The sequence below is a fragment of the Malus sylvestris genome, chromosome 11 (genome assembly GCF_916048215.2).
Source record: "Malus sylvestris chromosome 11, drMalSylv7.2, whole genome shotgun sequence".
Taxonomy (NCBI): domain Eukaryota; kingdom Viridiplantae; phylum Streptophyta; class Magnoliopsida; order Rosales; family Rosaceae; genus Malus; species Malus sylvestris.
In genome coordinates this window covers 11,217,673-11,230,964 of record NC_062270.1, presented here as the reverse complement: position 1 = coordinate 11,230,964, position 13,292 = coordinate 11,217,673, and the positions used below count along the sequence as shown (strand labels likewise).

The 13,292-nt window shown below is 35.9% G+C and overlaps 3 non-coding genes across 3 annotated transcripts; all 3 read left to right on the top strand.

The window, feature by feature from the left end:
* The first annotated feature begins 2,335 nt into the window (after window positions 1-2,335).
* TRNAS-GCU (transfer RNA serine (anticodon GCU)) lies at window positions 2,336-2,417 on the top strand. The gene has a single exon. It is a non-coding gene; the product is annotated as a tRNA-Ser (tRNA).
* A 4,403-nt stretch (window positions 2,418-6,820) lies between these two features.
* Window positions 6,821-6,902, top strand: TRNAS-GCU (transfer RNA serine (anticodon GCU)). The gene has a single exon. It is a non-coding gene; the product is annotated as a tRNA-Ser (tRNA).
* Window positions 6,903-10,522: 3,620 nt separating this feature from the next.
* Window positions 10,523-10,604, top strand: TRNAS-GCU (transfer RNA serine (anticodon GCU)). Its single transcript has one exon. It is a non-coding gene; the product is annotated as a tRNA-Ser (tRNA).
* Window positions 10,605-13,292: the final 2,688 nt, after the last annotated feature.

Below are 13,292 nucleotides of genomic sequence, written 5' to 3'. Positions count from 1 at the left end.
ACCCAAGGAAGAAGAAGGTGCGCGTGGGGGCGCGTAGGTCCGTGCCTTCCTTGGCGCGTGGGGGCGCGTGCTACAGTAAAACATTATTTTAAAAATATGTCGACGTCCGTGACGTCGAGTAGATCACTGTGGTATATTCATATACCCAAATTGAGCACCGTATGAGAAAGTTATTAAGGATTGTTGGTTAGGTGTTCGAATAACGTTTTATAGTTTTCGCATTAGGTGAAAATGTGAATTGATGATCCGACCGTTGGATCGTTACCAAACTTTAATACGTTGCAATACGTAATGTTTGAGGATTATTGGAACTTACGGATTGGGAATCCGAGTTACGGATCTTCCGGAATTGGAGTTGTAAGTTCATAAAATAAAATGTTAACCGTCACTTAGTTTTGGAAATTGACGGAGATCCGACCGTTGGATGGTAATGAAATTTTAGGATGTTATCCTAGAGATATATTGTGGACCTCTGGAAGTTATGGATTTAAAATCTGAGTGGTGGATCTTCCGGATTGAACTACGTAGTGACGTATTTTATATAAGTTATATATTCTATCGATATGAATTCTGAGGTTGGAATTGATTATTGTTTTAGGCGCCGATCGTCATGACGCCTTGGCGTATTGTGCTAGGGAGTTGTAGGGCGAACTCCAGGTGAGTGGGCAGTTTTGTTTTCCGTATATATATATACTTGACGTTTTCCCAGAAATTGAAATTGAATGAAAGTATGCTTTAAATGCAATGTATAAAATTATATGAAAAGTATATTGAAATGTGAATTGAGATGCCATGCATAAAAGTATATGAAAAGTATATAGAAATGTGAATCGAATTGCCATGCATGAAATGATATGAAAAGTATGAAATTGAGATATGATGCATATGAATGAATGGTGCGGCGGACGCACAGGTGAGTATCAGGTGAGTATTTAAATACTGATATGATGATGTTAATGTATATTGAGCTCAAATCCTGCACCATGGTTTAGTGCTTATAGTATTCACCGCATCGCACGCTCGCCTTGGATCCAAGTAGATGCTGGTCGCACAGTCCACGCGGAGTGGGTGCGACGGGCCAGTCGAAGAGTGTTAGTGAGATTTCGACTGGTGGGTGACCTTAGATTATGTGCACAGATGATTGATGAGAAAGCACTAGAGCGTAACTTGTGTGCAGAAGGCCGGACAGGTCACAGAGGTGACTCCGGCAGAGTGAGAGTGATAGATTTTGAGCTCTAGGTTCAACCGTACATGGCTATTAGAGGGCCTCCGGTTGATTACTTTCTTACACCTGATATGATTATTGTTGATGCATCCATACTTAACTGTTGAATTAGACATGGCATGGCATGATTGATAAAGAAAAATGTTGAGATAGTAAAAATGAAGTTTGAGAATATATATGTATATTTATATTTTACATTTCTGGGAAAGTATACAGGTTTTACGGAGAGGGGTTACAACGTTTTGAGAAATGTTTGGATTTGGAAAAGAATTGTTTTACTGACCCACTAAATTTTGGTTTTGCGCCCCTCCAGGTTCAGGAATCACAAAGGTGTGGTGACTACGAGGAATTCGACGGTGTTCTGACAGATTGGACAAAATTAGGACTCACCTTCGGGTGTATCAACTTATAAATTGTATCTTAAAGCTTCCGTACTGTGCAAATGGTTACGTCACTCTCACGTGACGGCCAGCATGCCCTCCTTCGGGACGTGGTGTGTCAATCGTGGTAGATGAGCATTTTTCTTGTAGTGCAAAGAGAAACTCTCACCCAATCGGGAGAGAAAACTCCATTAACTTGCTAAATCACCTTATTGCAATTATTTTACACTCTTCATTGATCACTTGGTCAATTATTTTACAACTCCGGGTTGGTCAAGCTGCTGTCTTTGTTGCCGTTAAACGATCGGAAGATTTCGCGCATCTGTGCTGTCTGCTCCTCCTCCATTATTTGCCGCCGCTGCCAATTTATATTGTTTGCTTCTAGTGCTACTACTGGTGCTACTCATGAGCTTGCATGAGTAAGTTCATGAGAGGAAATTAGGGAACGAGGATCCTCTATGAATCCTCTTTGTGAGGATCTCCGAGAACCTCCAATCACGTTCGTTCATTGTATATCGTGCAATCATAAATCATTGTATTTTTTATATTATTTAAAGTTGAATATAAACCGTACCTGAAGAAAAATAGCCGCACGATTTACAATGAACATATGTGATTGAGGGATCTTTGAGATCCTGAGGATCCGAAGAGGATCCTTATTTAGAAACAAAGACTTTGATTAATTAAATAATTAATTAAAAAAGATCAGTAGCCTCCTATGTCATCAACAGTCGCTTTGGCCGAGTGGTTAAGGCGTGTGCTTGCTAAGTGCATGGGGATCCCCCGCGAGAGTTCGAACCTCTCAGGCGACGATTTATTTTTAATTTTTGTTTAATTTTTTTCGGCCATGCTTGTGGTGCTCTATCTGCATGATCATGTAAATTGGAATGGTCAATATTTGTAGGGATTACGTTACATTCACAACGTGGCCATGCAAAGCTTTTTTATCATTGTCCAAAAACTTAACAAGAAACTAAAAGTAAAAAGAACCAAACGTCTCATGATAGGATGATGAGACAATGGTGCTGATGTAGAAAATCATGTTTTGCCATAAAAAGTATGTACACGCATATTGTAAAACACATTGTGTACATATATATAATACTTTCATCAATATTAACCAAAAGTTACTGTACCATAAAACGTTTGGTAAATTCTTCAAACTGAAAACATGGGTACATTCTTCAAAACTATGAAAAATAATAATAATGAATACTAGACTTAATAACATTAATAAATTTCTTTGAATAACTTGACATGAATACATTTTCAAATCAACGAAAAAAATGCACCCATATAAGTTTTAAAAAATAGATTAAAAAAAAAGTGAATGGATTTTACATAAAAAATGGGTATGTTTTACATTAAAAGAAATTGGTATATTTTACATATCACAATTGGTATATTTAAAAAAAATTGAAAAATTATACAAATGGGTATGTTTAAGAGAATAAAAAATTGAAAATCAACTGGAATTGATGTCATGGTCATGGCAACAGCCACAATCAGTGTTTTTTGGTAAGAATTAGTTGGATTCTGGAATAGCTGCAAACTAAGATTTAAGGGGTGGGGCCCAATTTTTTATTTATAATTTATTTTTTAATCAATGTAGACAAATTTGACTGTCATACCAGCAAAAAGGTGGGATCCATAGTTGACACTTCATCACTTAATGCTCAAATTAACAAAATAACTAATGGATGTATGAAGTTGAAATGAAATAGTAAGTAAAGGTATGTGATTACAATGTTTCAAAAATATTGTATGAGGTTGCGATTGACCACAAACCTGAGGGAATAAAATGTAATTTACTCGAAAATGAATAAGAGAAACCCATCAAACGCTAGCCTCATATCTCAGGCGGCAATTTGTTTTTTATTTTTGTTTAATTAAATAGTTAATTAAAAAAAGATGAGTAGCCTCCTATGTCATCAACAGTTGATTTGGCCGAGTGGTTAAGACGTATGCTTGCTAAGTGCATGGGGATCCCTTGCGAGAGTTTGAACCTCTCAAACGATGATTTATTTTTAATTTTTGTTTAATTTTTTTTTCGGCCATGCTTGTGGTGCTCTATTTGCAAGATCATGTAATTTGGAAATCCCTTTCGTGATTTATTTTTAATTTTTGTTTAATTTTTTTTTCGGCCATGCTTGTGGTGCTCTATTTGCAAGATCATGTAATTTGGAAATCCCTTTCGAGAGTTCGAACCTCTCAGACGATGGTTATTTTTAATTTTTGTTTAATTTTTTTTTGCCATGCTTGTGGTGCTCTATTTGCAGGATCATGTAATTTGGAACGGCCAATATTTGTAGGGAGTATACGTTATGTTCGCAACGTGGCCATACAAAGTTTTTTTTTTTATTGTTGTAAAAAAACTTAAGAAACTAAATGTAAAAAGAACTAAACGTCTCATGATAGGATGATGAGACAATGTTGCCAATGTAGAAAATCATGTTTTGCCATAAAAGTATGTACACACATATTATAGAACATATTGTGTACATATATTACATTCATCAATATTAACCAAAAGTCACTTAACCATAAAACGTTTGGTAAATTCTTAAAACCCAAAATATGGGTACATTCTTTAGAACCACGAATAATAATAATAATAGTTAATTAAAAAAATGAGTAGCCTCCTATGTCATCAATAGTTGCCTTGGCCGAGTGATTAAGGCATGTGCTTGCTAAGTGCATGAGGATCCCCCGCAAGAGTTTGAACCTCTTAGGCGGCGATTTATTTTTAATTTTTGTTTAATTTTTTTTTGGCCATGCTTGTGGTGCTCTATCTGTAGGATCATGTAAATTGGAATAGTCAATATTTGTAGGGATTACGTAAATTCACAACGTGGCCATGCAAAGCTTTTTTATCATTGTCCAAAAACTTAACAAGAAACTAAAAGTAAAAAGAACCAAACGTCTCATGATAGGATGATGAGACAATGTTGGCGATGTAGAAAATCATGTTTTACCATAAAAGGTACGTACACACATATTGTAAAATACATTGTACATATATATAGTACATTCATCAATATTAACCAAAAGTTGTTGTACCATAAAACCTTTGGTAAATTCTTCAAACTGAAACATGGGTACATTCTTCAAAACCAAAAGTTACTATACCATAAAAAGTATGTACACACATATTGTAAAACATATTGTGTACATATATATAATGCATTCATCAATATTAACCAAAAGTTACTATACCATAAAATGTTTGGTAAATTCTTCAAACTGAAACATGGGTACATTCTTCAAAACCACAAAAAATAATAAGGTTTTTATCACAAATGATCCCTGAAATTAACCTATCCCATCAAGATGGTCCATGAAATTGAAAATCAATCAATATAATCATTGAAAATGGATGTCACAAATCAATGTAGTCATTCTGTGATAACTTTGTTAACTATTATGTTATGTGATGATGTGACACTTAACTGGGTCCCACAAATATAATTAAATATTGTTATATGAATTAAAAAATATTTAAATAATAAAATAACAATTTTAATTTTTTATAATTAAGAATTAAAAAAAAAAGGATAAGAATAACCAAAAGTCACTGTACCATAAAACATTTGGTAAATTCTTCAAACCGAAACATGGGTACATTCATCAATATTAACCAAAAGTCACTGTACCATAAAACGTTTGGTAAATTTTCAAACCGAAACATGTGTACATTCTCCAAAACTACAAAAAATAATAGGGTTTTTATCATAAATGATTTCTGAAATTAACCCACCCCATCAAAATGTTCTCTGAAATTGAAAATCAATCAATGTAATTCTTAAAAATAGATGTCACAAATCAATGTAGTTCTTCTGTGATAACTTTGTTAAATATTCTGTTATATGATGATGTGACATTTAACTGGGTCCCATAAATATAATTAAATATTGTTATATGAATAAAAAAATATTTAAATAATAAAATAACAAATTTTATTTTTTATAATTAAGAATTAAAAAAAAAGGATAAGAATAAAAAAGATGATGGTCATCTTCTTCCCGTCTTCACACACCAAAAAATCCCAGTCGGCCGTGCAAGTGTTTTGCAAATTCATATTCAAGTCTTAATGAAACTTGGGTCACTACCTTTTCTGCAAAATACCCAGATCGAAGCTCCTCTCCCAGCCCACCCCTCAAAACGACGCCGCGCGCACCAACTCTCTTCTTTGAATAACACAAACCCATAGAACTCTCCAAAACCAAGCCCTGCACCCAGCTTGTTCTCCAGCACGACTTTGGGTACACATACAGCAAAGCTCCAGTCTCTGCTACTATACCGCTCCCTCGCACTGCCCATCTAAAACTTTTTCCAAAAATTTCCTAGAGTGCAAAGCCACCTGCAAAGGGAGGCAATTGATCGGATTTTCGGGGTTTGGCTAGGCGGCGCTGAGCTCCTCAAGAGTTGCACGCCCGACTGGATTGTTTGGAGTATCACGATGGGAAGATGATGATTTTCTTTTCTTTTTTTTTTTTGGAAGTTTTTAATTATACAAAATAAAAATTATTATTTCATTATTTAAATATTTTTAGTTTATTTGACAATATTCAATTATATTTGTGGGACCCAGCTAAGCGATACATCATCACATAATAGAATATTTAACAGAGTTGTGACGGAATGACTACATTGATTTGCGACACCTATTTTCAAGAACTACATTTACTGATTTTTAATTTAAGAGACTATCTTGATTGAGTGGTTCAATTTCAGGGATCATTTGTGATAAAAACCTAATAATGAATACTAGGCTTAACAACATTAATATTTCTTCGAATAACTTGACATGAATACATTTTCAAATCAATGAGAAAAATGGCATATAAGTTTTAAAAAATAGATTAAAAAAAAGTGAATGGATTTTACATAAAAAAAGGTGATTGTCATATCAGCAAAAAGGTGGGATCCATAGTTGACACATCTTCACTTAACAGTCAAATTAACGAATTAACTAATAAATGTATGAAGTTGAAATGAAATAGTAAGTAAAGGTATGTGATTAAAATGTTTCAAAAATATTGTATGTCGTTGCAATTGACCACAAATCTGAGAGAATAAAATGTAATTTACTCGAAAAATGAATAAGAGAAACCCAGCAAAAGTCAGCCTCACATCTCAGGTGGCTATTTATTTTAATTTTTGTTTAATTAAATAGTTAATTAAAAAAGATCAGTAGCCTCCTATGTCATCAATAGTCGCTTTGGCCGAGTGGTTAAGGCGTGTGCTTGCTAAGTGCATGGGGATTCCCCGCGAGAGTTCGAACCTCTCAGGCGACGATTTATTTTTAATTTTTGTTTAATTTTTTTTCAACCATGCTTGTGGTGCTTTATTTGCAGGATCATGTAAATTGGATACTTTGTGATAAAAACCCAAAATAATAATAATGAATACTAGGCTTAACAACATTAATATTTATTCGAATAACTTGACATGCATACATTTTCAAATCAACAAGAAAAATGTCATATAAGTTTAAAAAAATAGATTAAAAAAAAAAGTGAATGGATTTTACATAAAAAAGGTGATTGTCATATCAACAAAAAGGTGGGATCCATAGTTAACACATCATGTAATATCCCATATCGGCTAGGGGAGTTGATCATGTAAGCCTTATATATATATTCTCATCTCTACCTAACACGAGGCCTTTTGGGAGCTCACTGGCTTCGGATTCCATTGGAACTCCGAAGTTAAGCGAGTTCGCGCGAGAACAATTCCATGATGGGTGATCCACTGGGAAGTTCTCAAGTGAGTTCCGAGAAACAAAACCATGAGGGCGTGGTCAGGGCCTAAAGCAGACAATATCGTGCTACGGTGGGGCCCGGGCCAGGATGTGACAATTTGGTATCAGAGCCAATCCTTGGCTGGAAGTGTGCCGACGAGGACGTAGGGCCCCCTAAGGGGGGTGGATTGCCACATTGCCCAGGGGAGTGGATCCTATAAAGCCTTATATGTATATTCTCATCTCTACCTAACACGAGGCCTTTTGGGTATGGTTGGGCAAACGGGTCCTAGACCCGCGGGTAGGGGCGGGTAATACCGGTACGGGGCGGGTACGGGCCGGTTCTTAGTTTTGTAAAAATAGATCGGGGCGGGGCGGGCCAGGTAATTGAAGTTTTAGGGGCGGGCCGGTTCCAAAATTATAGGATCCACGGGTACCCGGACCGGCCTGTTTGTGTTAGATTGGACGAACGAGATTTAATATCATCTCCCCATCCAATCTCAACCGTCAGTTCAAGTTTTCAACTTTCAACCCTAGCCAACCTTCCCCGAGTCCCGAGTTCCAGAAGCATCCTCAGCCTCAGCAGCCTCAGACCTCAGTCTCTCGGATTCTCAGACTCTCCATCGACTCTCTTTCCCTGAGTCCCTCTCCATATCCCTTCCCTCGACTTCGACTCACAGTGCTTACCTCACCACTCTCACAGCGCTGTCGCGAGTCGCGACCAACATCATCACCCCCCATCACCGCCTCCGCCGTCGCAACCACCATCATCACCCCATCACCGCCGTCATAACCACCATCATCACAGTGCTCACCTCACCACTTTCTCGTTCTTTCTCTCACCCCTACTCGACTCGACTCGACTCTCTGAGACTCATAGTGACTGAGTCGACCTCATCTGTGTCGACATCACATCAGCTAGCCACCATCACCATCGCGGCATCGTCTCCTGACTCTCCTTCAATCCTCCCAATCGCGAGTTCCGACCACCACCACACCATCCTCGCCGTCAAGAACACCACCATCATCCTGCAAATCCCTAGGTAATTTATAAATTAGGGTTTCTGATTTAGGAATTTAGGATTTTTGCATAAGCTTTTCAATTGATTTAGGAATTATGTGGGTTTCTGATTTAGGAATTTAGGATTTTTGCTTAAGCTTTTCAATTGATTTAGGAATTATGTGGGTTTCTGATTTGGGAATTAAGGGTTTTTGGGGCTATGATTGCATAAGCTTTTCGATTGATTATATGGACTGCTGCGATTTGATTACTTGCAGAAACGTTTCTATTGGTTTTGAATTTTATGGATCTGCTTATAGATTGTAGATTTTAAGTTGTTAGGTATTTAAATTTGCAGAAACTTTTCGATTTGTTACAATTTTTGAACTAAAATTGGTAATTGAAGGTTGAAGCTGCAATCTTAATGCTTGTAAGTCAAAGCCAATAGTTAAGATTATTTGATATCCATAGTTTATTGGTTTCGATTTTCAACCCCGAATCGGAACTAACTAGATTATTGAGCAAAGCCAATAATGAAAAGTTTGTTGGCTTTCTTTATGTTTTTGAAATTTCTTTATGTTTATGAAATTTGTAATATATTTCATAAACATAAAGAAAGCCAAAATGTAATATATTTCATGTTTTTTCATTGAATGTTTATAGCCTCATAAGCTAACGGATAAGAGGGATGTTTATGGCCTCAGTGTGGTGTTTTTGGAGCTTTTTACAGGGATGCAGCCAATCTCACATGGCAAAAACCTAATTACAGATTGTGTTTTGGATAACTATATATATGAACCATCTTCTATGCTTTGCATGTGAGAATATAACTTCTTTGTCAAGTTAACATCCCTTATTGTTAATGCTATTTAATCCCTGTAACCGACTAGCTGCACCGGTTTTTGTGTTATTTACAAGTTTTCCTGCACTTCAGGTAAACATTGCATTCCAATGTAATGTTTTGCCAACAGACAAAATGAATATATTTCATGTAATTACTGATTATGTAATATGCTTCTAATCTCTCATATCTAATGATCTCATATGTTTCTTCCTCAATTGTAATTAGAGAGAGGTCACAAGGAAGGGTGTCGTCCTTCTATCATAAATCATCAGAATATTTGAAGTCATTTCGGATGTTAATTTGGATGTTATTACATATTTTATGTTATTTTGGATGTTAATTTGATCTTTGGACTTTGGTCTCGGATGCTATTTTGTTGTTTAGGATGTTATTACGGAGCTTATATGTTATTTTGATGTTCGGACCTTGAACTTTCGATGTTATTTAGATTTTTTATGTTATTTGAAATTTTGGATCGTAGTATCTGTAGGCTCTGTACTCGGTTCTAATTTTGGATCTTGGAAATTTGGATTTTTCATGTTATTTGGAATTTTGGATTTAGGAATTTCAAAGATGAAAAAAAAAATTGGATGATGCAGTAGACTATGTACTCTGTTCCAATAAAAAAATAAAATGCAATTGGACCCAACAATAAAAAAAAAAAAAAAGGTAAGTGGAACCGTGGACCAGGCTCGAATCGGCCCGTTTCAAACGGGCCGGGTTAGGTCCGGTTCCAGATTCAAAATTTTCATTACTCGGCCCGCCCCGGCCAGTTACAATTTAAAGCGGGTCCGGTCCTTCCAATTTTGGGCCCGGCCCGGCCCGTGCCCACCCCTACTTTTGGGAGCTCACTGGCCTCGGATTCCATCGGAACTTCGAAGTTAACCGAGTTCGAGCAAGGTCAATCCCATGATGGGTGACCCACTGGGAAGATCTCATGTGAGTTCTTAGAAACAAAACCGTGAGGGCGTGGTCGGGGCCTAAAGCAGACAATATCGTGCTACGGCGGAGTCGAGCCCGGAATGTGATGGGGGCCTGGGCCAGGATGTGACACATCATCACTTAATGGTTAAATTAACGAATTAACTAATGAATGTATGAAGTTGAAATGAAATATTAAGTAAAGGTTTGTGATTAAAATGTTTCAAAAATATTGTATGTGGTTGCAATTGACCACGAACCTGAGGGAATAAAGTGTAATTTGCTCAAAAAATGAATAAGAGAAACCCATCAAACGTCAGCCTCACACTTCAAGTGGCGATTTATTTTTTATTTTTGTTTAATTACATAGTTAATTAAAAAAGATGAGTAGCCTCCTATGTTATCAACAGTCGCTTTGGCCGAGTGGTTAAGGCGTGTGCTTGCTAAGTGCATGGGGATCCCCCGCGAGAGTTCGAACCTCTCAGGCGACGATTTATTTTTAATTTTTGTTTAATTTTTTTTCGACCATGCTTGTGGTGCTTTATTTGCAGGATCATGTAAATTGGAATGACCAATATTTGTAGGGAGCATATGTTACGTTCGCAACGTGGCCATACAAAGCTTTTATTTATTATTGTCCAAAAACTTAGGAAGCTAAATGTAAAAAGAACCAACCATGCTTGTGGTGCTTTATTTGCAGGATCATGTAAATTGGAATGGCCAATATTTGTAGGGAGCATATGTTACGTTCGCAACGTGGCCAAACAAAGCTTTTATTTATTATTGTCCAAAAACTTAGGAAACTAAATGTAAAAAAAACCAAACGGCTCATGAGAGGATGATGAGACAATGTTGCCAATGTAGAAAATCATGTTTTGCCATAAAAAGTATGTACACACACATATTATAGAACATATTGTGTACATATATATAGTACATTCATCAATATTAACCAAAAGTTACTGTACCATAAAACGTTTGGTAAATTCTTCAAACCCAAAATATGGGTACATTCTTCAGAACCACTAAAAAAAAAAATAGATATTAGGCCTAATAATATTAATAAATTTCTTCGAATAACTTGGCATGGATACATTTTCAAACCAACGAAAAAATGTACCCATATAAATTAAAAAAAAATAGATTAGAAAAATGTGGGATCCACAGCTGATACATTATCATTTAACGGTCAAATTAGCAGATTGACAAACAGAAGTATGAAATTGAAATGAAATAATAAGCAAATGTATGTGATTGAAATGTTTTAAAAATATTGTATGAGGTTATAATTAACCACAAACATGAGGGGGGTAAAATGTAATTTACCTAAAAAAAAATAATAAGAGCAACGCACCAAACGTCAGCATCTCCTCTTTCTTTTTGTGCAAAGCTCTATAGTTGTAAGACTATAAGAAATGTTTACATACAATTATAAGAAAATTTGCTGGAAGTGGAAGAAGAAGGAGAAAAAATGAGAGTGTGAAGTACCAAATGTTTCCGTTTGCCCGTTCAGGTTTTGCATTTCTTTCCTCAACCGTTGTACATTCGTGTTTAATTTATTCTCGTAAGCTGTAATTTCCTATGTTTATTAATTTTACTTTTCATTAGGGTTAGAAATTTGAGCAATAATATGCTATTGTGGTGTATTTTAAAAGGCTAAAGATGCTTCTATGCATGTTTGAAGGAACAATTTGAGTTTGTCAACCACTATCTTAGCAGGTTCGGTTTTTCTCAATGGTAGTCTTAATTGTTCATGTTTTGTACTATCTTGCTTAACTTGATGCCTTATTATCGTATTGTTGTAATTTTCAGTTTGCCTTCAGATTTTTGGTGCAATTACCTAATTAGTTTGTAAATTTGACATCTGACTTGGTGCTACATGTATTTTAAGTGAAGAACGAATGTGAAGTTTGTAACTCACACAATTCAGACATGGACAATTGTTGAATACAGGTGCTCTTCATTGCTGACTTGTTTTACGGCTTTAAGCATGCAAAATTTTCATGCTCAGTACTTCTCACTTTTGCATCTAATAACGTCTTCAATTGCTACTTAATCTTACGGCCTAGTGATATTCATCTTCACTTATCATTTTGGAGGCCGGAAAGACTTACAGAGGCATTTCAGCCTCTCCTGACCACCATCATGTGATTCACCAACGCCAAGAATTGAATCCAAAACGTGTCATATGAAATACGGGCCCTTATTTCTATATATAATTGTAGAGCTGGACATAAAAATCATGGAACCGAATCGAACAACGACATAATAAACCTGAAAAAACCATGTTGACAAAAAATAATCAACTTACGTTCAAGAACTGGACCAAACCATCCATATCCATTTCGGTTTTCATCTTGGTAGAACCTCAGAACCAGACCAAATCGTTTATTTATTTTTTTAAATATCTTATTCACTTGGCTCATTTTATATATAGACTCAAAGAAATTTAATTAAGTCCAAGCCTAAAATCATGATAATGCTTTCACCCACTCTGCTCATTTGTTAATATCATAATAATGTCGGCTAAATAGCCAAAATGGTGCCTGAGATTTGCATAACTCATCACTTTGGTTCATGAGATTCTAAATCAATAAAAGTGGTCCCTGAGATTGTCCACCATCCATCATTTTGGTCATTCGGTTAAAAACTTCGTTAAATGTTCCGGAGCTCTTGACCGGAAGTTTGGGCAATTTTCAAAGCTTTATAACTCAATCGTTTCTTAACCAAATTCGATCCATAATATATCAAAATGAAGATAGGAAAGTTTAGAATAATATTATACCTATTTGGAAGCCCAATGGTAGTCCGAGATGGCCAGAAAATAACCTCAAAGTTGACTGGTCCGAGCAAAAACTGGAAAACTCGTCGGAAACTGGGTAAACTTTAAACGTTCATAACTTCTTCAATATTCAACGAAATTAAGTGATTCAAAAATAAAAATCATACTTCTTGATGAGAAAAATAGAATGGTACATTTTTTGATGACTAACTTGAGACCTAGATAGCCACTTTCGAGCCATTTTCCGGTCAAGCCAAGGTGAGTTAGCCATAAAAAAAGGTACCATTCTCTTAGTCTCATCGAGAAATATGATTTTCATTTTTGAATCAATCGATTTCATTGAGTATTGAAGAAGTTATGAACGTTTAAAGTTTATCCAGTTTTCGGCGAGTTCCCT